This window comes from Rhinopithecus bieti, unplaced genomic scaffold, assembly GCF_001698545.2.
Source record: "Rhinopithecus bieti isolate Rb0 unplaced genomic scaffold, ASM169854v2 scaffold_12088, whole genome shotgun sequence".
Taxonomy (NCBI): Eukaryota; Metazoa; Chordata; class Mammalia; order Primates; family Cercopithecidae; genus Rhinopithecus; species Rhinopithecus bieti.
In genome coordinates, this window is record NW_016807975.1 from 4,658,266 (window position 1) to 4,680,736 (window position 22,471).

The window sequence follows — 22,471 nt, forward strand, 5'->3', positions numbered from 1 at the left end:
GAAATTCCAGTTTTTGCCCATTCAGTATGATATTGGCTGTGGGTTTGTCATAAATAGCTCTTATTATTTTGAGGTACGTTCCATCAATACCGAATTTATTGAGCGTTTTTAGCACGAAGGGCTGTTGAATTTTGTCAAAAGCCTTTTCTGCATCTATTGAGATAATCATGTGGTTCTTGTCTTTGGTTATGTTTATATGCTGGATTACGTTTATTGATTTGCGAATGTTGAACCTCTGGCAAAATTTTTATAAAGAATCTGTGCAAAAGAGATTTAAAAAATCAATCAAAATATATTGCTGGCTGGGCGCAATGGCTGATGCATGTAATCCCAGCACTTTGGGCAGCCAAGGTGGGAGGATTGTTCATGGCCAGCAATATGAGACCAGCCTGGGCAACACAGCAACACCTCATCTCTACAAAAAAATTTTAAAAATTAGCTGGGTATGGTGGCATATGCCTGTAGTCCCAGCTACTCGGGAGGCTGAGGTGGGAGGAATGCTTGAACTCAGGAATTCAAGGCTGCAGTGAGCTAGGCTTGTACCACTGCACTTCACTGTGGGTGACAGAGTAAAACTCTATCAAAAAAATAAAAATAAAAAAGACATTGCTATCATAGGTAATCTAATCTGAAATCTTATTTAAAAACTTTGGTTAGTGTCTTATTGTAGCAGCATCTAAAAATAATACAGAAAAAAATGAGTAAAGGACTTGAGCACACAACTTCACAAAAGAAAATATACAAATGATTATTAAGCTTATGAAAAGTACTCAACTTCATTAGTCATTAGGTAAATGCAAATTAAAACAAAAATGAGATACAAACTAGAAATGCTAAAAGTAAAAGGACTGACAAAACCAAATACTGCTCAAGATGTATGGCATCTGAAACTCTCACATACTGTGTTGTTGGTCAGAGTGTAAAGTGGTAGCAACATTTTGGAAAACCATTAGGCAGTATCTACTAAAGCAAAAAATATGCAGGCACTATCAAAGAGCATTGCACTTTTAGGTATTTATTTGATGACTACAAATGTCCACAAAAAGACCTGTACAACAATGTTAATTTTTTCAATTTATTCATAAGATTCTCTCATAATAGCTAAAGACTGTAACCAACCCAAATGTTCATCATCACATGAATGTACAAACAAATTATGATATACCTATGCAATAGAATACAATTCAGCAGCAGAGAAAGAATAAGCTATGATATGTGCAACAATATGGATAAATCTCAAAAATATTATGTTGAGTGAAAGATCCTAGACACAGAAGAATACTTACTGCATTATTCCATTTTCTCTGTCTCTCTCTGTCTCTCTCTCTCTCACTTTTTTCTCCAAGATGGTGGACTGAAATCATTGTTAGCATGCCTCCCCCACTTGGAAAGACAAAAGAGTGTGTAGATACTACTGTGAACTTTTTGTTCAAGAAGCAACACAGGAACTTAACAGGAAAACTGAAAGAAACCACAGACCCTCTGAAAGAAATGGTGGGCTGCAGTCTACACTGTGAGCCAGATGGAAAACTTAGACAGTGAACCTGCTCACACACCAAGCACATTGCTATTACAAACAGCATCTGAGAAAGCCATCATACAAAGATTCTCTATAACCAAGGAACTCAGAGTCTAACCAAGGAACTCAGAGTCTTCCTAATCATCAAGAGTCAAATTAGGCTATAATAAACTGTAAACATTAAAGTTACATCCTTGAGGGGGAATTAAAAAATTAAAAAACACAGTTGAATGAAAATAAACTCAAAATACTAGAAGAAATAGTCTACCCAAGTGAGAAGGAACCAGAAAATAATTCTGAAAATATGACAAAACAGGGTTCTACAGTACCCACAAAAGATCACACTAACTCTCCAGCAATGGATCCAAACCAAGGTGAAATCTTTGAAATACCAGATGAAGAATCCAAAAGGTCGATTGTTAAGCTACTCAAGGAGATGCAAGAGAAAGGTGAAAACCAACATAGTGAAGTTAAAAAAAATAATTCAGGATATGAATGATAAATTTTCTAGAAATAGTTATTTTAAAGAAAAACCAATCAGAACTTTTGAAAATGAAAGACACATTTAGAGAATTTAAAAACGCACTGGAAAGTTTTAACAATAGACTAGACCAAGCAGAAGAAAACATTTCAGAGCTTGGAGACAAAGTTTTGAATTAACCCAATCAGACAAGAATAAAGAAAATATAATTAAAAGAAATGAACAAAGTCTCCAAGAAGTATGGGATTATGTAAAATCGCCAAACCAAAGAATCACTAGTGTTCCTGAGGGAGAAGAGAAACAAAAAACTTGGAAAACTTATCTGAGGGAATAATTGAGGAAAACTTCCCTGACCTTGCGAGAGATTTAGATAACCAAATACGAGAAACTGAAATAACTCCTTGGAGATTCATTAGAAAAAGGATATCACCAATGGACATAGTAGCTAATGCCTGTAATACCACTTTGGGAGGCCGAGGTGGGAGGACTACTTGAGACTAGGAGTTTGAGACCAGCCTGGGCAACGTAGAGAGAGCTCACCTCTATAAAAAAATTTAAAAATTAGCCCGATGTGGTGGCATATGCCTACAGTCCCAGTTACTTGGGAGGGTAAGGTGGGAGGATTGCTTGAGCCCAGGAGGTCAAGGCTGCAGTAAGCCATGATCATGCCACTGCATTCCAGCATGGGTGACAAGAGTGAGACTCTGTCTCAGAAGAAAAGAAAAGAAAACAAAAAGGACATCACCAAGGCATATAATTATCAGGCTATCTAAAATCAATGTGAAGGAAAGAATTCTGAGAGCAGTAAGACTATAAGCATCAGGTAACCTATAAAGGAAAACTTATTAGACTAACAACAGCTTTCTTGGCAGAAACCTTACAAGCCAGAAAGAATTAGGGTCCTATCTTTAGCCTCCTTCAACAGAGTAATTGTCGGCCAAGAATTTTGTATCCACCAAAACTACGTTTCATAAATGAAGGAGAAAAAAAGTTGTTTTTTTTTTTCAGATGAGCAAATACTGAGAGAATTTATCACTACCAGACCAACTCTACAAGAAATGCTAAAAGGAGCTCTAAATCTTGAAACAAATGGTCGATATGTACCAGAATAGAACATCTTGAAAGCATAAAACTCACAAAGCCTATGAAACAATAACACATGAAGAAAACAAAGTAGGTAACAGTCAACAGTGATGACTGAAATAGTACTTCACATCTCATTTAATGTTACATTTAATGTTAAATGTAAATGGTCTATATCCTCCACTGACAGAATGGTTGAAAAATTATAAACCAAATATCTGCTGTATTCAAGAGACTCATTTAACATATAAAGATTCTTATAGACTCAAGGTAAAGGATGGAAAAAGATATTCCAAGCAAATGGAAACCAAAAGCAGGCAAGAGTAGCTATTCTGTTAACAAAACAGACTTTAAAGCAACAATGGTTAAAAAAAAAAGGACAAAGAAAGTCATTATATAATGATAAAAGGATCAATCCAACAAGAAGATATTACAATCCTAAATATATATGCACCTAACTCTGGAGATCCCAGCAATGGGCAGAAACACAATAATAGTGGGGATCTACAACACTCCACTGACAGTGTTAGACAGATCATCAAGGCAGAAAGTCAACAAAGAAACACTGGACTTAAACTGCACTCTACCACAAATGGACCTAACCAATACAGAAAATTCTACCCCAAAACTATAGAATATACATACTTTGCTGGGCACAGTGGCTCACACCTGTAATCCTAGCACTTTGGGAGGGTGAGGCAGGCAGATTGCTTGAAACCAGGAGTTCAAGACCAACCTGGCTGACATGGCAAGACCCCATCTATTAAAAAAAAAAACCAAATAAATAAAAGAAAAAAATATACACACACTTCTCATCAGCAAATGGAATATTCTCCAAGATAGAACATATGATAGGCAACAAAATAAGTCTTAATAAATTTTTAAAATTCAAAATCATATCAAAGGTAATCAACTATCAATAAGGTAAACAGTTATCTTTTCAGACCATAGTGGAGAAACACTAGAAATCAACTCCAAAAGGACTTTTCAGAATTATAGAAGTAATGAAAATTAAACAATCTTCTCCTGAATTATTTTTGAGTTAGCAATGAAATCAAGATGGAAATTAAAAAATTATTTGAAATGAATGATAACAGTGACAGTTATTAAAACCTCCGAGATACAGCAAAAGCAGTAGTAAGAGGAAAGTTTATAGTGCTAAATGCCTACATCAAAAAGTCTAAAAGATCACAAATTGACAACCTATTGTCACACTTCAAGGAAGTAAAGAAACAAGAACAAACAAAACTCCAAACTAGTAAAAGAAAAGAAATAACAAAGATCAGAGCAGAATCAAATGAAACTGAAACAAACAAACATAAACAATATAAAAGACCAATGAAACAAAAAGCTGAGTTTTTGACAAAGTAGACAAGATTGATAGACCATTAGCTATATTAACCAAGAAAAAAATAAAGAAGATTCAAATAAGTTCAATTAAAAATGAACATGGAGACATTACAAGAGTAATGTCTGTAACACAGAAATACAAAAAGACATCACAGATATACAAAAGATCATTTGAGACTACTTTGAACACCTCTCTGCACACAAAGTAGAAAATCTAGAGGAAATGGATACATTCCTGGAAATATACAGCCCCCCATCTTCGATTAGGAAGAAACAGAAATCCTGAACAAACCAATAACAAGCAGTGAGATTGACTCAGTAATTTAAAAAATTGCCAATAACAACAAAAAACGCCCAAGGTCAGATGGATTCACAGCCAAATTCTACCAGATATTCGAAGAAAAATTGGTATCAATATTACTGAAGCTATTCCAAAAGATTGAGAAAGAGGTAATCCTCCCTAACTCATTCTATGAAGCCAGTATCACCCTGATACCAAGACCAGGAAAGGATCTAACAGAAAAAAACAAAAAACAAAAGAAAGAAACTACAGACCAATCACCCTGAAGAACACAGATGCAAAAATCCTCAGCAAAATAAAAGCAAACTGAATCCAACAGCATATCAAAAAGATAATTCACCCTGGGTTTCATCCAGGGCTGCAGGGATGCTTTAACATATGCAAGTCAATAAGTACAATTCATCACATAAATGGAATTAAAAATAAAAACCATACGATCATCTCAGTAGACACAGAACAAGCATTTAATAAAATCCAGCATTCCTTTATAATAAAAACCCTCAACACATTATTATTTTGAGGTACATTCCATTTAAGCATAGAAGGAAGCCACATATGACAAACCCACAACGTATATCTTAACGAATCGGAAAAAGTAGAAAGCATTCCCTGTAAGAACTGGAACAAGACAAGGACGCCTACTTTCATCATTTCTATTCAGCATAGTACTGGAAGTCCTAACCAGAGCAATCAGCAAGAGAAAGAAAGAAAGGACATCCAAATTGGAAATGAGAAGGTTAAACTATCTCTCTTTGCCGATGACATGATTATACACCTAGAAAACCCTGAAGACTCCTCCAAAAGAATCCTAGATTTGATAAATGAATCCAATTAAGTCTCAAGTTACAAAATCAATGTACACAAATTAGTAGCACTGCTATACACCAACAGTGACCATGCAGAGAATCAAATCATGAACTCAATCCCTTTTAAAATAGCTGCAAAACAACAAAAACAACAAAACCAAACAAAAACCTAGGAATATACTTAACCAGAAAGATGAAAGATTTCTACAAGATGAACTATAAAACACTGCTCAAAGAAATCATAGATGAGGCTGGTTGCAGTGACTCACGCCTGTAATCCCAGCACTTTGGGAGGCTGAGGCGGGTGGATCACCTGAGTTCAGGAGTTTGAGAACAGCCTGGACAACATGGTGAAACCTCATCTCTACTAAAAATACAAAAATTAGCTGGGCATGGTGGCACACACCTGTAATCCCAGCTACTCGGGAGGCTGAGGCAGGAGAATCACTTGAACCTGGGAGGTGGAGGTTGCAGGTTGCAGTGAGCTGAGATCACACCACTGCCCTCCAGCCTGGGCGACAGAGTGAGACTCTGTCTCAAAAAAAAAGAAAAAAAAAAGAGAAATCATAGATGATACAAACAAATGGAAACACATCCCACCCTCATTGACTGGAAGAATCAGTATTGTAAAAATGACCATACTGCCCAAAGCAATCTACAGATTCAATGTAATTCCAAAAAAAATACCAACATCATTTTTCACAGAATAAGAAACAATCCTGAAATTCATATGGAACCAAAAAAGAGCCTGGACAGCCAAAGCAATCCTCAGCAAAAAGAACAAATCTGGAGGCATCACAATTACCTGACTTCAAATTACACTACAAGGCTATAGTAATTAAAGCAGCATGGTACTGGTATAAAAGTAGATGTATAGACCAATGGAACAGAACAGAGAACCCAGAAATAAAGTCAAATACTTACAACTGATCTTTGACAAAGCATACCAAAACATAAATTGGGGAAAAAACACCCTATTCAATAAAATGCTGGGAAAACTGGATATGCACGTGTAGAGAAAAGAAACTGGATCCCTATCTCTTACCATATACAAAAATCAACTAAAGATGGATGAATGACTGAAAGCTAAGACCTGAAACCATAAAAATTCTAGAAGAAAACCTAGGAAAACTCTTTCGGACAATGGTCTAGGCAAAATTTATGATTTAGACCCCAAAGCAAATTTAACAAAACAAAATAAATGAGGCCTAATGAAACTAAAAAGATTCTGTGCAGTGGAAGAAATAATTATCAGAGTAAATAGACAACCCACAAAATGGAAGAAAATATTTCCAAACTATGCATCTGACAAAGAACTAATAACCAGAATCTACAAGAAACTCAAATCAGCAAGAAAAAAACCCAAATAATCCCATTAAAAAGTAGGCAAATGACATGAATAGATATTTTTGAAAAAAGATATACAAATGGCCAACATGTGAAAAAAATGCTAAACATCACTAATCATCAGGAAATGTAAATTAAAACCACAATGAGATAGTATCACCATAGCCCAGCCAGAACAGCCATTATTAAACAGTCAAAAAAACAATAGATGTTGGCATGAATGGGGTGAAAGGGGAACACTTTATACGCTGCTGGTGGGAATGTAAGTTAGTACAACCTGGCCAGGTGCGGTGGTTCACGCCTGTAATCCCAGCACTTTGGGAGGCCAAGGTGGGTGGATCATGAGGTCAGGAGTTCAAGATCAGCCTGGCCAAGTTGGTGAAACCCTGTCTCTACTAAAATAAAATAAAATAAAAAAAAAAATTAGCCGGGCACGTGTGGTGGGTGCCTATAATCCCAGCTACTCAGGAGGCTGAGGCAGAGAATTGCTTAAAACCCAGGAGGCGGAGGATGCAGTGAGCCAAGATTGCGCTACTGCACTCCAGCCTGGACGACAGAGCGAAACTGCATCTCAAAAAAAAAAAAATAAAAAATAAAAAAAAAAATAAAAATTAGTACAACCCGTATGGAAAACAATGTGAAAATTTCTCAAGGCATGAAAAGTAGATCTACCATTTGATCCATTTGATCCAGCAATTTCCACTACTGGGTATTTGCCCAAATGAACGTAAGTCATTAAAAAGACATCCGCGTGTGTACGTATATTGCAGCACAATTCACAACTGCATAGATAAGCAATCAACCTAAGTGCCCATCAACTGATGAGTGATAAAGAAATGTGGTACATATATACAATGGAATACTACTCAGCCATAAAAAGGAGGAAATAATGTCCTTTTAGCAACTTGGATGGAGCTGGAGGCCATTATTCTAAGTGAAGCAACTCAGGAATGGAATATCAAATACCACATGTTCTCACATATAAATGGAAGGTAAGCTATGGTTATGCAAAGGCATACCGAGGGGTATAATGTACTTTGGGGACTCAGAAAGGAGAAGGGTGAGAGTGGGCAGAGGAATAAAAAGCTACATATTGGGTACAACATACACTATTCAGGTGATGGGTGCACTAAAATCTTAGACTTCACCACTACACAATTCATCCACATAACCAAAAACTATTTGCACTATAAAAACTACTAAAATGAATATATATATATATTTCTATGCATATACAAAATAAAGTGTGTCTCTTGTGGACAGCAAAAAAAATTCTATTTATAAAAAGTTCAAGAACAGGCAAAACTAATCTTTTGTGTTAAAAATCATAATGGTGGTTAGCCATGGAGGTGGGGACTGGCTGAAAGTGGGGAAAATAGGAACTTTCTGATGTTGCCGAAATGTTTTACGTCCTGATTGTGGCGGTGGTGATGTGAGTGGGTACATTTATTATATGTATCTAATTGTATATTTTTCTGTACATTCTTGTATGCACATTTTAACTCAATAATAATCATTAAAAATATTATTGGAACGAATATAAAGATGACAGTATAAAGTTTACATTTTGCAATCTAAGTTTATTTTAAAAGTAAATCTATTATGAATATTATTTCATAAAAAAGTGTAAGCTCTCAAAAAAGAAATAAAGGACTGTCCTTCCTGAAAGGATAGCTGGTAGCTTTTCACCAGTATCTATTTACATCTTTCGTGCCTGAGGAAAATCATTAATAATTGACAATCGATAAATCTATGGCATGCATTACACAGAATTACCCAGGTAAAAAGCAGCTTCATAGCAAATGATCACAAATTAATTGTAACTTGAGTATCTACTCCGATCATTTTCCATTTGTAGCAAATATTTAAAATCACTGTTTTTTTCTGCATGTCTTTAAGAATTACGGAATCTCCCTTCCAATGACTTCTTAAATAGGCCTCTTATTGAATCTCTGTTTGAGATGCTCTGGAAGATCTTTGAATGCTCCCCTTACTTTCCCCCACATGCATTTTTTTGTACACCATGTAGCCTATATATGAAGTCATATTATTCTAAATATGTTTTTCCTATGTAGCAAAAGGCCACCCAACTATTTTCAAGAACTGCAGTAACAGGAAGATAGACTTATTACATACAGACTATAGGTGCGCAGACATATACAAACCTATATATGTTAAATACTACACAAACCTATATACGTTAAATACTACAATGATCTTGTCTTCATTTTTTTACAAAATGGTGAGGACTTTGTCATCAACAGGAAGCAAGTGGTCTGCGGATTCACAGGAACTAATGCTTTTCAATGGGGTAAAACAGTGCTCTGGTGATCTGCATGGTTCTTCCAGCAACACATACTCTCTGTTAATGCAAGGACTCTTCTCTCTTATACAACTACAACCAATAACTTTGATTTAGCACTGTTAGAAACATTCCCCACACTGGCGTTTTAAACATATTAGAATCAGGTGAGGAGCTTTGAAAACGTATCACTGTCTGGTTTCTACCTCAGACCAATTGAGTTAGAATCTTGGGAAGTGAAACCCAAGCAATTTTTAAGAATTCCTTTAAACTTTTTTCTCTTGAATTAAAAAAAAAGCAACGCTTCACTGCATTATTATTTTAGTATTTCCTCCAAGTATTACAGTTCATATGCATAAATTTACAAAGTCAATTTAGAGTTAATGTTGTATCACTTTATACAAAATGCAAGACCCTTGCAATTGTATAGTCGTATAATCCCCACCCTATACTTTATGCTGTAGATATCATATATGTATTATACCTACATTTACTATACTACAATACAGTTTTATAATTAATATTAATTTTAAAGTAAGAAAAACTAATTGTTTATCTTTAGCTACCTATTTATCTTTTCTAGTGCACTTTTTTTTTTTTTTTTTTTTTTTTTTTTTTTGAGATAGAGTTTTGCTCTGTTTCCCAGCCTGGAGTGCAGTGGTGCGATCTCGGCTCACTACAACCTCTGCCTCCTGGACTCAAGCAATTCTCATGCTTCAGCCTCCCGAGTAGCTGGGACTACAGGCGCATCACCATACCCAGCTAATGTTTTGTATTTTAGTAGAGACAAGGTTTCACCATGTTTCCCAGGGCAGTCTCGAACTGCTGAGCTCAGGTTATCTGCCCTCCTTAGCCTCCCAAAGTGCTGGGATTACAGGTGTAAGCCACTGCGCCCGACCATTATTTCTTGTAATATAGGTTTGTTTGGGATAAATTCTCTTAGTTTTGTTTGTCCTTATTTCAGTTTTATTATAGAAAGATGGTTCGACCAGATATAGAATTCTAGATTGACAGTTTTTCCTTTCAGCATTTTAAAGCGATTATTTTACTGTCTGCTTGTGCCTATTGTTACTGAAAAGTATGCTGTCACCCGTATTCATGTTTTACTACACTGGATCATTTTTTTTCTTTTTCTTTTTTATTATACTCTAAGTTTTGAGATACACGTGTAGAACGTGCAGGTTGGTTACATAGGTATACATGTGCCATGGTGGTTCGCTGCACCCATCAACCTGTCATCTCCATTAGGTATTTCTCCTAATGCTATGCCTCCCCTAGCCCCCAACCCCTGACAGGCCCTGGTATGTGATGTTCCTCTCCCTTTGTCCATGTGTTCTCCTTGTTCAACTCCCACTTATGAGTGAGAACATGCGGTGTTTGGTTTTCTGTTCCTGTGTTAGTTTGCTGAGAATGATGGTTTCCAGTTTCATCCATGTCCCTGGAAAGGATATGAACTCATCCTTTTGTATGGCTGCATAGTATTCCATGGTGTATATGTGCAACATTTTCTTTATCCAGTCTATCATTGATGGGCATTTGGGTTGGTTCCAAGTCTTTGCTATTGTGAATAGTGCTGCAATAAACATATGTGTGCATGTGTCTTTATCGTAGAATGATTTATAACCCTTTGGGCATATACCCAGTAATGGGATTACTGGGTCAAATGGTATTTCTGGTTCTAGATCCTTGAGGAATCGCCACACTGTCTTCACAATGGTTGAACTAATTTACACTCCACCAACAGTGTAAAAGTGTTCCTATTTCTCCACATCCTCTCCAGCACCTGTTGTTTCCTGACTTTTTAATGATCGCCATTCTAACTGGCGTGAGATGGTATCTCATTGTGGTTTTGATTTGCATTTCTCTAATGACCAGTGATGATGAGCTTTGTTTCATGTGTTTGTTGGCCGCATAAATGTCTTCTTTTGAAGACAGTGTCTGTTTTTTGAGAAGTGTCTGTTTATATACTTTGCCCACTTTTTGATGGGGTTGTTTTTTTCTTGTAAGTTTAAGTTCCTTGTACATTCTGGATATTAGTGCCTTGTCAGATGGATAGATTGCAAACATTTTCTCCCATTCTGTAGGTTGCCTGTTCACTCTGCTGATAGTTTCTTTTGCTGTGCAGAAGCTCTTTAGTTTAATTAGATCCCACTTGTCAATTTTGGCTTTTGTTGCCATTGTTTTTGGTGTTTTAGTCATGAAGTCTTTGCCCATGCCTCTGTCCTGAATGGTATTGTCTAGGTTTTCTTCTAGTGTTTTTATGGTTTTAGGTCTTACATTTAAGTATTTAATCCATCTTGAGTAAATTTTTGTGTAAGGTATAAGGAAGGGGTCCAATTTCAGTTTTCTGCATATGGCTAGCCAGTTTTCCCAACACCATTTACTAAATAGAGAATCCTTTCCCCATTGCTTATTTTTGTCAGGTTTGTCAAAGATTAGATGGTTGTAGATGTGTTGGGTTATTTCTGAGGCCTCTGTTCTGTTCCATTGGTCTATCTCTCTGTTTTGGTACCAGTGTCATGCTGTTTTGGTTACCGTAGCCTTGCAGTATAGTTTGAAGTCAGGTAGCATGATGTCTCCAGCTTTGTTTTTTTGGCTTAGGATTGTCTTGGTTATATGGGCTCTTTTTTGGTTCCATAGGAAATTTAAAGTAGTTTTTTCTAATTCTGGGAAGAAAGTCAATGGTAGCTGGACGGGGATAGCATTGAATCTATAAATTGTTTTGGGTAGTATGGCCATTTTCATCATACTGATTCTTCCTATCCATGAGCATGGAATGTTTTTCTATTTGTTTGTGTCATCTCTTATTTCCTTGAGCAGTGGTTTGAGTTCTCCTTGACGAGGTCTTTCACATCCCTTGTTAGTTGTATTCATAGGTATTTTATTCTCTTTGTAGCAATTGTGAATGGGAGTTCACTCATGATTTGGCTCTCTGTTTTGTCTATTACTGGTGTATAGGAATGCTTGGGAGTTTCGCACATTGATTTTGCATCCTAAGACTTTGCTGAAGCTTCTTATCAGCTTAAGGAGATTTTGGGTTGAGATGACAGGATTTTCTAAATATACAATCATGTCATCTGCAAACAGAAACAATTTGGCTTCCTCTCCTCCTATTTGAATACCCTTTATTTCTTTCTTTTGCCTGATTGCCCTGGCCAGAACTTCCAATACTATGTTGAACAGGAGTGGTGAGAAAGGGCATCCTTGTCATGTGCCAGTTTTCAAAGGGAATGCTTCCAGCTTTCACCCATTCAATATGATATTGGCTGTGGGTTTGTCATAAATAGTTCTTATTATTTTGAGATACATTCCATCAATACCTAGTTTATTGAGAGTTTTTAGTATGAAGGGTGCTGAATTTTATTGAAGGCCTTTTCTGCATCTACTGAGATAATCATATGGTTTCTCTCATTGGTTCTGTTTATGTGATGGGTTACATTTATTGATTTGTGTATGTTGAACCAGCCTTACATCTCAGGGGTGAAGCTCACTTGATCATGGTGCATAAGCTTTTTGATGTGCTGCCAGATTCGGTTTGCCAGTATTTTATTGAGGATTTTTGCATCGATGTTCATCAGGGATATTGGCCTGAAATTTTCTTTTTTTGTTGTGTCTCTGCCAGGTTTTGGTGTTAGGATGATGCTGGCCTCATAAAATGAGTTAGGGAGGAGTCCCTCTTTTTCTGTTGTTTGGAATAGTTTCAGAAGGAATGGTACCAGCTCCTTTTTGTACTTCTGGTAGGATTCGGCTATGAATCTGTCTGGTCCTGGGCTTTTGGAAGTTGCTAGGCTATTAATTACTGCCTCAATTTCAGAACTTGTTATTGGTCTATTCAGGGATTCAACTTCTTCCTGGTTTAGTCTTGGGAGGGTGTATGTGTCCAGGAATTTATCAATTTCTTCTAAATTTTCTAGTTTATTTGTGTAAAAGTGTTTCTAGTATTCTCTGATGGTAGTTTGTATTTCTGTGGGATCAGTGGTGATATCCCCTTTATCATTTTTTATTGTGTCTACTTTATTCTTCTCTCTTTTCTTCTTTATTAGTCTGGGTGGCGGTCTATCTGTTGTTAATCTTTTAAAAAAAAAACCAGCTCCTGGATTCATTGATTGTTTTGAAGTGTTTTTTGTGTTTCTATCCCCTTTAGTTCTGCTCTGATCTTAGTTATTTCTTGTCTTCTGCTAGGTTTTGAATTTGCTTGCTCTTGCTTCTCTAGTTCTTTTAACTGTGATGTTAGGGTGTTGATTTTAGATCTTTCCCACTTTCTCCTGTTGGCATTTAGTGCTATAAATTTCCCTCTAAACACTACTTTAGCTGTGTCCCAGAGATTTTGTTATGTTGTATCTTTGTTCTCATTGGTTTCAAGGAACTTATTTATTTCTGCCTTACTTGCACTATTTACCCAGTAGTCATTCAGGAGCAGGTTGTTCAGTTTCCATGTAGCTGTGTGGTTTTCAGTGAGTTTCTTAATCCTGAGTTCCAATTTGATTGCACTGTGGTCTGAAAGACTGTTATGATTTCCATTCTTTTGCATTTGCTGAGGAATGTTTTACTTCCAATTATGTGGTCAATTTTAGATTAAGTGCAATGTGGTACTGAGAAGAATGTATATTCTGTTGATATGGGGTGGAGAGTTTTGTAGATGTCTATTAGGTCTCCTTGGTCCAGAGCTGAGTCGAAGTCCTGAATATTCTTGTTAATTTTCTGTTGCATTGATCTTTCTAATATTGACAGTGGGGTGTCAAAGTCTCCCACTATTATTGTGTGGGAGCCTAAGTCTTTTTGTGGGTCTCTAAGAACTTGCTTTATGAATTTGGGTGGTCCTGTATTGGGTGCATATGTATTCAGGATAGTTAGCTCTTCTTATTGCATTGATCCCTTTACTATTATGGAATCCTCTTGTCTTTTTTGATCTTTGTTGGTTTAATGTCTGTTTCAGCAGAGACTAGGATTGCAACCCCTGCTTTTTTTTTTTTTTTTTGCTTTCCATTTGCTTGGTAAATATTCCTCCATCCCTTTATTTTCAGCCTATGTGTGTCTTTGCACATGAGATGGGTCTCCTGAATACAGCACACCAATGGGTGTTCACTCTTTATCCAATTTGCCCGTCTGTGTCTTTTAATTGGGGCATTTAGCCCATTTAAAGTTAATATTGTTATATGTGAATTTGATCCTGTCATTGTGATGCTACCTGGTTATTTTGTCTGTTCATTGGTGCAGTTTCTTCACAGTGTCGACAGTCTTTACAATTTGTTATGTTTTTGCAGTGGCTAGAACCAGTTTTTCCTTTCCATATTTAGTGCTTCCTTCAGGATCTCTTGTAAGCCAGGACTGGTGGTGACAAAATCTCTCAGCATTTGCTTGTCTGTAAAAGATTTTATTTATCCTTTGCTTTTGAAGTTTAGTTTCGCTGGATATGAAATTCTGGGCTGAAAATTCTTTTCTTTAAGAATGTTGAATATTGGCCCCCACTCTCTTCTGGCTTGCCGGGTTTCTGTAGAGAGATCCACTGTTAGTCTGGTGGGCTTCCCTTTGTGGGTAACCCCACCTTTCTCTCTGGTTGCACTTAACATTTTTCTCTTCATTTCACTCTTGGTGAATCTGATTATGTGTCTTGGAGTTGCTCTTCTTGAGGAGTATCGTAGTGGTGTTCTCAGTATTTCCTGAATTTGAATGTTGGTCTCTTGCCAGGTTGGGGAAGTTCTCCTGGATAATATCTTCAAGTGTATTTTCCAACCTGGTTCCATTCTCTCCATCACTTTCAGGTACACCAATCAAACACGGATTTGGTCTTTTCACATAGTCCCATATTTCTTGGAGTCTTCGTTCATTCCTTTTCATTCTTTTTTTTCTCTAATCTTGTCTTCACACTTTATTTCATTAAGTTGATCTTCAATCTCTGACATTCTTTTTTCCACTTGATCGATTCAGCTATTGATACTTGTGTATGCTTCATGAAATTCTCCTGCTGTGTTTTTCAGCTCCATCAGGTTATTTATGTTCTTCTCTAAACTGGTTATTCTAGTTAGCAAATCCTCTAACCTTTTTCCAAGGTTCTTAGCTTTCTTGCATTGGGTTAGAACATGCTCCTTTACAGAACAAGCTCAGAGGAGTTTGTTATTGCCCACTTTCTGAAGCCCACTTCTGTCAATTTGTCAAACTTATTCTCTGTCTAGTTTTGTTCCCTTGCTGGTGAGGAGTTGTGATCCTTTGCAGAAGAAGAGGTGTTCTGGTTTTTGTTATTTTCAGCCTTTTTGCTCTGGTTTTCCTCATCTTCGTGGATTTATCTACCTTTGGTCTTCTATGTTGGTGACCTTTGGATGGGGTTTCTGTGTGGACAGCCTTTTTGTTGATGTTGATGTTATTCTTTTATTTTTGTTAGTTTTCCTTCTAACAGTCAGGCCCCTATTCTATAGGTCTGCTGGAGTTTGATGGAGGTCTACTCCAGACCCTGTTTGCCTGGGTATCACCAGCAGAGGCTGCAGAACAGCAAAGGTTGCTGCCTGTTCCTTCCTCTGGAAGCTTCATTCCAGAGGGGCACCTGCCAGATGCCAGCCAGAGCTGTCCTGTATGAGGTGTCTGCCGGCCCCTGCTGGGAGGTGTCTCCCAGTCAGGAGGCATGAGAGTCAGGGACCCACTTGAAGAGGCAGTCTTTCCCTTAGCAGAGCTCAAGTGCTGTGCTGGGAGATCTGCTGCTCTCTTCAGAGACAGCAGGCAGCTGCCCTCTCTTCAGAGACAGCAGGCAGCAACATTTAAGTCTGCTGAAGCTGCGTCCACTGCCGCCCCTTCCCCCAGGTGCTCTGTCCGAGGCAGATGGGAATTTTATCTATAAGCCCCTGACTGGGGCTTCTGACTTTCTTTCAGAGATGCCCTGCCGAGAGAGGAGGAATCTAGAGAGGCAGTCTGGCTACAGCAGCTTTGCTGCATTGTGGTGAGCTCTGCCCAGTTCAAACTTCCTGGTGACTTTGTTTACACGGTGAGGGGAAAATTGCCTACTGAAGCCTTAGTAATGGGGGACGCCCCTCCCTCCAGCAAGCTAGAGTTTCCCAGTTCGACTTCAGACTGCTGTGCTGGCTGCAAGAATTTTGAGTCAGTGGATCTTAGCTTGCTGGGCTCCATGGGAGTGGGATCCGCTGAGCTAGACCACTTGGCTCCCTGGCTTCAGCCTCCTTTCCAGGGGAGTGAACAGTTCTCTCTCACTGACATTCCAGGCACCACTGGAATATGAAAAAAAAAAAAAAACTCCCACAGCTAGCCTGGTTGGTGTCTGCCTAAGTGGCCACTCATTTTTTTGCTTGAAACCCAGAGCCCTGGTGGTGTAGGCACCCAAGGGAATCTCCTGGTCTGTGGGTTGCAAAGATTGTGGGAAAAGCGTAGTATCTGGACTGGAATGCACTGTTCCTCATGGCACAGTCCCTCACAGCACAGTCCCTCACAGCTTCACTTGGTTAGGGGATCATCATGTCTTTTTCTTTGGCTACATTTTTTTTTTAAAGGTGGTATGGGTGTTTTATTCATTTGTACTTAAACCAAGCAAACCAGTACTGATGTCATTATGATGCAGCAAATAGAAGACCACTGTCTATAAATATTAGCATAATCAACCAATTAGGGGATATAGTAAAACACAGAGCCAGAGGGGCTGATGAAATCAATGAAGTATGTTACAGCTTAATCCTTTACCTTAAATAATTGGGTTTTTAACAATAAGTAAGTCCAGGCATGGTGGCTCAGGCCTGTAATCCAAGCACTTTGGGAGGCGGAGGCAGGTGGATCTCAAGGTCAGGAGTTAAAGACCAGTCTGGCCAACATAGTGAAACCCAGTCTCTACTGAAAATACAACAAAACAGCTGGGTGTGGTGGTGTGCGCCTGTAATCCCAGCTACTTGGGAGGCTGAGGCAGGAGAATCACGTCAACCTGGGAGGTGGAGGTTGCAGTGAGCTGAGATTATGCCACTGCACTCTAGCCCGGGTGGCAGTGTGAGACTCCGTCTCTAAATAAATCAATTAATTAAATAAATAAATATAAAAATAAGTAAAGCCTCCCAATCACAGAAAATAGGAATATACCTTCACCACACCAATTTGTACTTTTACTTCCTATTCTTGAGGCTAGTTTCTAAATCCTAAAGATATTCAAACTAGTATTATATCTGCTTATCTATAGCCAGAGACAGCTTCTATCATGTTGTCCTTAGCAGCCAAGGTTATTAAAACCTTTTTTCTCCAGAAAGATCCCATAGGAAAAAAAGAAACCTCTCTGATTTGGCTCCAATCATACCCCACTCTCTACAACATCGACTTGATAGGCATAAAGGAAACAAAGATATGAAGGCAGAACACGTGGTTTCCAAACAAGAAAAATCCTATGAGGGAGGCAGGAGGGGAGAGGAATGATTCAGCCAATGCCCAGACTGAAATTGAGTAATATCAGTTTCACTCATCTTTCTATATCTTCAGGCTGCATGTTCTTGGAATAGGTTAGGAATAAATCCATGGTTTGTGGAGTACTAAAATACCTAGTGGTCTCCTGTATTCCACTGTAGCTTTCCTCAGCAGTTTCCAAGGCAGCCTCCAAGTCACTGAGAGAAGAATTTTGCTGGAACTGCATGCAGGACTTGCAGAGATTCCTGCTAAAAATACAAAAGTAACTGGGCGTAGTGGTGTGCACCTGTAATCCCAGCTACGCAGGAGGCTCAGGCAGGAGAATTGCTTGAACCCAGGAGGCAGAGGTTGCAGTGAGCCAGAATCGCGCCACTGCACTCTGGCCTGGGTGGCAGTGAGACGCTATCTTCAAAAAAAAGAAAATTTCACCTGAAAATACTATAATCAAATTGCTGAAAACCAAAGATGAAGAGAAACTCTTAAAAGCAGCCAAAGGGCTGAACTGAGCTGGTTGCCTTCTGTTACTGTGGGGAACTCACTTCATCCCAACTTCTTCATACTTTCACTTCTGGAGGTCATATTCCTCTGACATCTTCCAGAAAAAAAGTCTTAAAGCATTAGCCTTTTTTACAGTCCAGCTCTTAAGTTTTTCCTCCCCTTTTTCAATAATAACATGAGTGTACATCCAGAAGGGATTGTTTCAGGCCTGAATGTTCCAGGATTGGGTGCACCAGGTCTGAGTGTTCCAGGAATGGCTGCTCTAGGACTGGCTGTTCCAGGTCTGGTGCTCCAGGCTGAATTGCTCCAGGTTTAGTTGCTCCGCATCGAAAGGTTCCCAGACGTGCTCGCCAAGCATCCTTGGGGGCAGGAAGAATAGAGGCTGGGGTAGGTAGGTGCTCAGGCCTTTGGAGTCACACCGCTCTTTGGGCAGTTGTTTTTCTGCCACCTCTTATATTTTATTCTCTGGTTCTGGAACCAAGTCTTAACCTGTTTGTAGCTAAGATTCAGGATGCTGTAAAGCTCTTGCATCTGCTGGAGACTGAGGTATTTCTGTCTCCGAAATCTATCACTGAGTACACATAGCTGGGTGGAAGAGAACACAGCTCTGGTTGTCTGTTTCTTGACCAGGACTTTGTCTTCCTTTTTTGCAGTGCTCTTCTCTGCAGAAGTGAGTTGTCCGCCTTTGGGACTGGTGAAAGAATTAGGGCTGTCCAGACTCTGTGTGAGGCATCTCAGCAGAAGATACATGCAAGGATGGATAGTTTGTTTCAGGCCCACAAATCACAGACATTGATGAAGTGTCTTTACAGTTGGATGCTTCAGACCAAGGCAGGCTTTGGGGACAAGCTGGATGCACGCTCATGTTATCATTGAAAAAGGGGAGGAAAAAACTTAAGAGCTGGACTGTAAAAAAGGCTAATGCTTTAAGACTTTTTTTCTGGAAGATGTCAGAGGAATATGACCTCCAGAAGTGAAAGTATGAAGAAGTTGGGATGAAGTGAGTTCCCCACAGTAACAGAAGGCAACCAGCTCAGTTCAGCCCTTTGGCTGCTTTTAAGAGTTTCTCTTCATCTTTGGTTTTCAGCAATTTGATTATAGTATTTTCAGGTGAAATTTTCTTTTTTTTGAAGATAGCGTCTCACTGCCACCCAGGCCAGAGTGCAGTGGTGCGATTCTGGCTCACTGCAACCTCTGCCTCCTGGGTTCAAGTGATTCTCCTATCTCAGCCTCCTGAGTAGCTGGGACTACAGACATGCACCACCATGCCCGGGTAATTTTTTGTATTTTTAGTAGAGGTGGGGTTTCACCATGTTGACCAAGCCAGTCTTGAACTCCGTACCTCAACTGGTCCACCTGCCTTGGCCTCCCAAAGTGCTGGGATTACAGGCGTGAGCTACTGCGCCCAACCTGAAACACCTCTTCTGACTTACAGCCATTGTCCCAAATGCTGTCCTTTGATTCTTCAAAAAGTAATAATGCAGATTTCTTTTCAGTTTTCATCCTCTTTGAAGAACTGAGTAGGCCCTGTTATAAAAGTGGAAACTCACCCAGTGTTATTCTCTTTTTACAGTCTTCCAAGGGCTGATTACACTACAATTTCTGCCTCCGTGGTCACTCTTCAATTCCTCCAGATAGTTGCTTTTATATTTTGTTCAGAATTTATAAATGTTATCTACTGGAGGGCTGATCCAATAGTAGCTACTACACAATTTCAAAAGCCATTGCTACTTCAAAAGGCTTTCTAGATGGTTGAGTACTGCTCTATCAATCTCGATGATGTGAGAAGTACTTAGGCCATCTCAACCATCCTTATCCTTCTAAGTTAATCTAAGACAATGGTAGCCCTGCACTGAGCACTAAGAAAGCATATATCTTGAGCCACTCATTCAACTATTATAACCTGGGACTTGGTATCTAGTGATTTCAAATCTAGTGATCATCACTGGGCTTTCATATTTTCCCCCAAGCAGCCAATTCACTCTATTGAACTAATAATTTGACTCACTGGGTGGAACAGCCACTCAATCTTAAGCTCTATTTTGGCTGGTGATTGGAACCCTCCTACTCTTGGACAAAATTTCAAGTTGCCCACTGCCTACCTGTAGTGGATTCACAAGTATTATCTGACTCTCTATCTACTTGTTTTTAAATCTTGTGCTAACAATAGCTGCCCTTGATTACAGATAAACTGTAATATTTATGCAGCTCAATGTCCCCTCCTGCTGAACCTCTGTAACCAGCTTCTCTTAGAGCTTTCCTTGTCCAAATAGATGAGACCAGTACCAAGCTTCTGTCTTTTCTCACTGAGTTAAATGCTATGTCTCATTAATAGATTCCAAAGTTGGAACAATAAAAGATTTTAGAGAAGTAATGGTCTTTTTAAACATCTCTACAAAACTGAAAAATAGAAAACAAAATGATCCAAGGCTGTTAGATATTAAACTGTATCCAGAACAAATTCTGACACTACAAGAATTCATTGTTTCATTCCTTGAAGATATTTATTTAGCACCTATTTTGTGCAAGGCATTGTAGGAAGATACAAAGATAAATTTGATAGGATTCTGTATTCTAGAAACTCATAGAATAACGGGTAAATTTGTTCATGAATAATTATGGGATAAAAAGGGTTAAGATTCATAAGTAAGGGTCCAATGTTATTCCTAGAATTGTTACCTAAGTGTTTGGTTGACATTTCTTAATTTTAACTTCAATCTGTTTTAATACTTTTTTTTTTTTACATGCTCAAGGGCCTTATCATTTTGTGATCTAAGTCAGGACTCTTTAGACTACGTGTTCTTTAACATAATCAAAAGTTTTAGAGTCCTTTCAAATCTATTAATTTAGATAACTCCTGTAAGAACCTAAGTATTGCCACAAATTTAAAAGATAGGAAACAGAAGTCTGGAGTGTTTAAACTTAATACTTGCCTAAAATCACTCTGTTAGAAAGAAGCAGAGCCTAAATCATGACTCTAGGTCTTCTGATTTTTATCAGCCCAATGTTTTTGCTAATGTTATACCTGATATACATCAGAGAAAAGAAAGAGATGCATGGAGAAAGTTATAAAGAAGGTAAAATGTACCAATTTTGTCAAGAGGTATGAGGAAGTAGGAAAGGTATATGAATTTGGTCATCATAAGGGCAGTGGTGAGTTAGTTGCAAATCTTTCATTTAGTCCAATTAATCAATATTCAAGTTTTAAATCTAACTCTTCAGTAAATATTCAAATTTATTTATTGTCCATGTAGGACAGACACTTCATGGTCTGATCCCACTTTACTTGTCCAATATCATCTCTCCATATTTTCTACCTCATAGTCAATAATCCATACATATTGAGCTATAGTTACATGTTGCTTAACAGTGGGAATATGTTCTGCAAAATGTGTCATTAGGTGATTTTGTCATTGTGTGAATATCATAGTATACACAAACCCAGATGTTACAACTTATTACACACCTAGGCTATATGGTATAACCTGTTGCTCCTAGACTACAAACCTGTACAGTATATTACTGTATTGAATACTCTAGGTAAATATAACATAATGGTAAGTATTCATGAATCTAAACATATCTAAACATAGAAAAAGTACAGTAAAAATATGCTATGAAAGATAAAAAATAGGCTGGGTGTGATGGCTCATGAGACCACCATTGTATATGTGGTCTGAAGTTAAACAAAATGTCATTATGTGGCACGTGACTGTACATATTCTTTCCCTCCTTGAGAATACTCCAAGAGAATGGAGAGAATGGGCTTCCCATCTCTTTTCTCCTCTCCACTTAGCATAGTTGCTATCTATTGAAGGAAGCCATTCTTGACTACAATACCCCAGGATGGCTTAAATGCCCCTTTTATATTTTTCCCATGATATACCTAAGCTTACTCCTTTTCTAGCTCTGAATACAGAAATATTATATTTTAATTACCAATTTAGCTTGTCTGTTGTCCCCATTAAACTATGAACTTCTTTGAGGGCGGGATAGTCCCTGTCATGGTTGTGTTTCCATAACTTAGCACAGTGGCTTTTGCACAAATATTTGTTGAGTGAATAATAAGGATTATAAGGAGTTACAAAGCAACAAAATATTCTAATCTAACGTCAAGAGCAACAATTTTGTTTATAGGTCATAGAAAGCGTATTCTGATCAAAACCCCAAACACAAAACTATTTAAACCTATTTAAACTTTGAACTTCTTTTGCAAGGATATCAAATCTGGTCTTACAATTTCCTTTTTTATTTTTATTTTTTGAGACAGAGTCTTGCTCTGTCACCCAAGCTGGAGGGCAGTGGTGTGATGACAGCTTACTGGAGGCTCGATCTCCTGAGCTCAAGCAGTCCTTCCTCTCAGCTTCCCAAGTAGCTGGGACCACAGCTGTGAGCTACCATG

At 38.2% G+C, this 22,471-nt stretch overlaps 1 protein-coding gene and 1 pseudogene across 11 annotated transcripts in view; both read right to left on the minus strand.

Annotated features, from left to right (window-relative positions):
• Positions 1-22,471, minus strand: part of INVS (inversin) — a 235,046-nt gene that overhangs the window by 117,140 nt on the left and 95,435 nt on the right. The window lies entirely within an intron of this gene.
• Positions 18,134-18,934, minus strand: LOC108537132 (homeobox protein NANOG pseudogene; annotated as a pseudogene).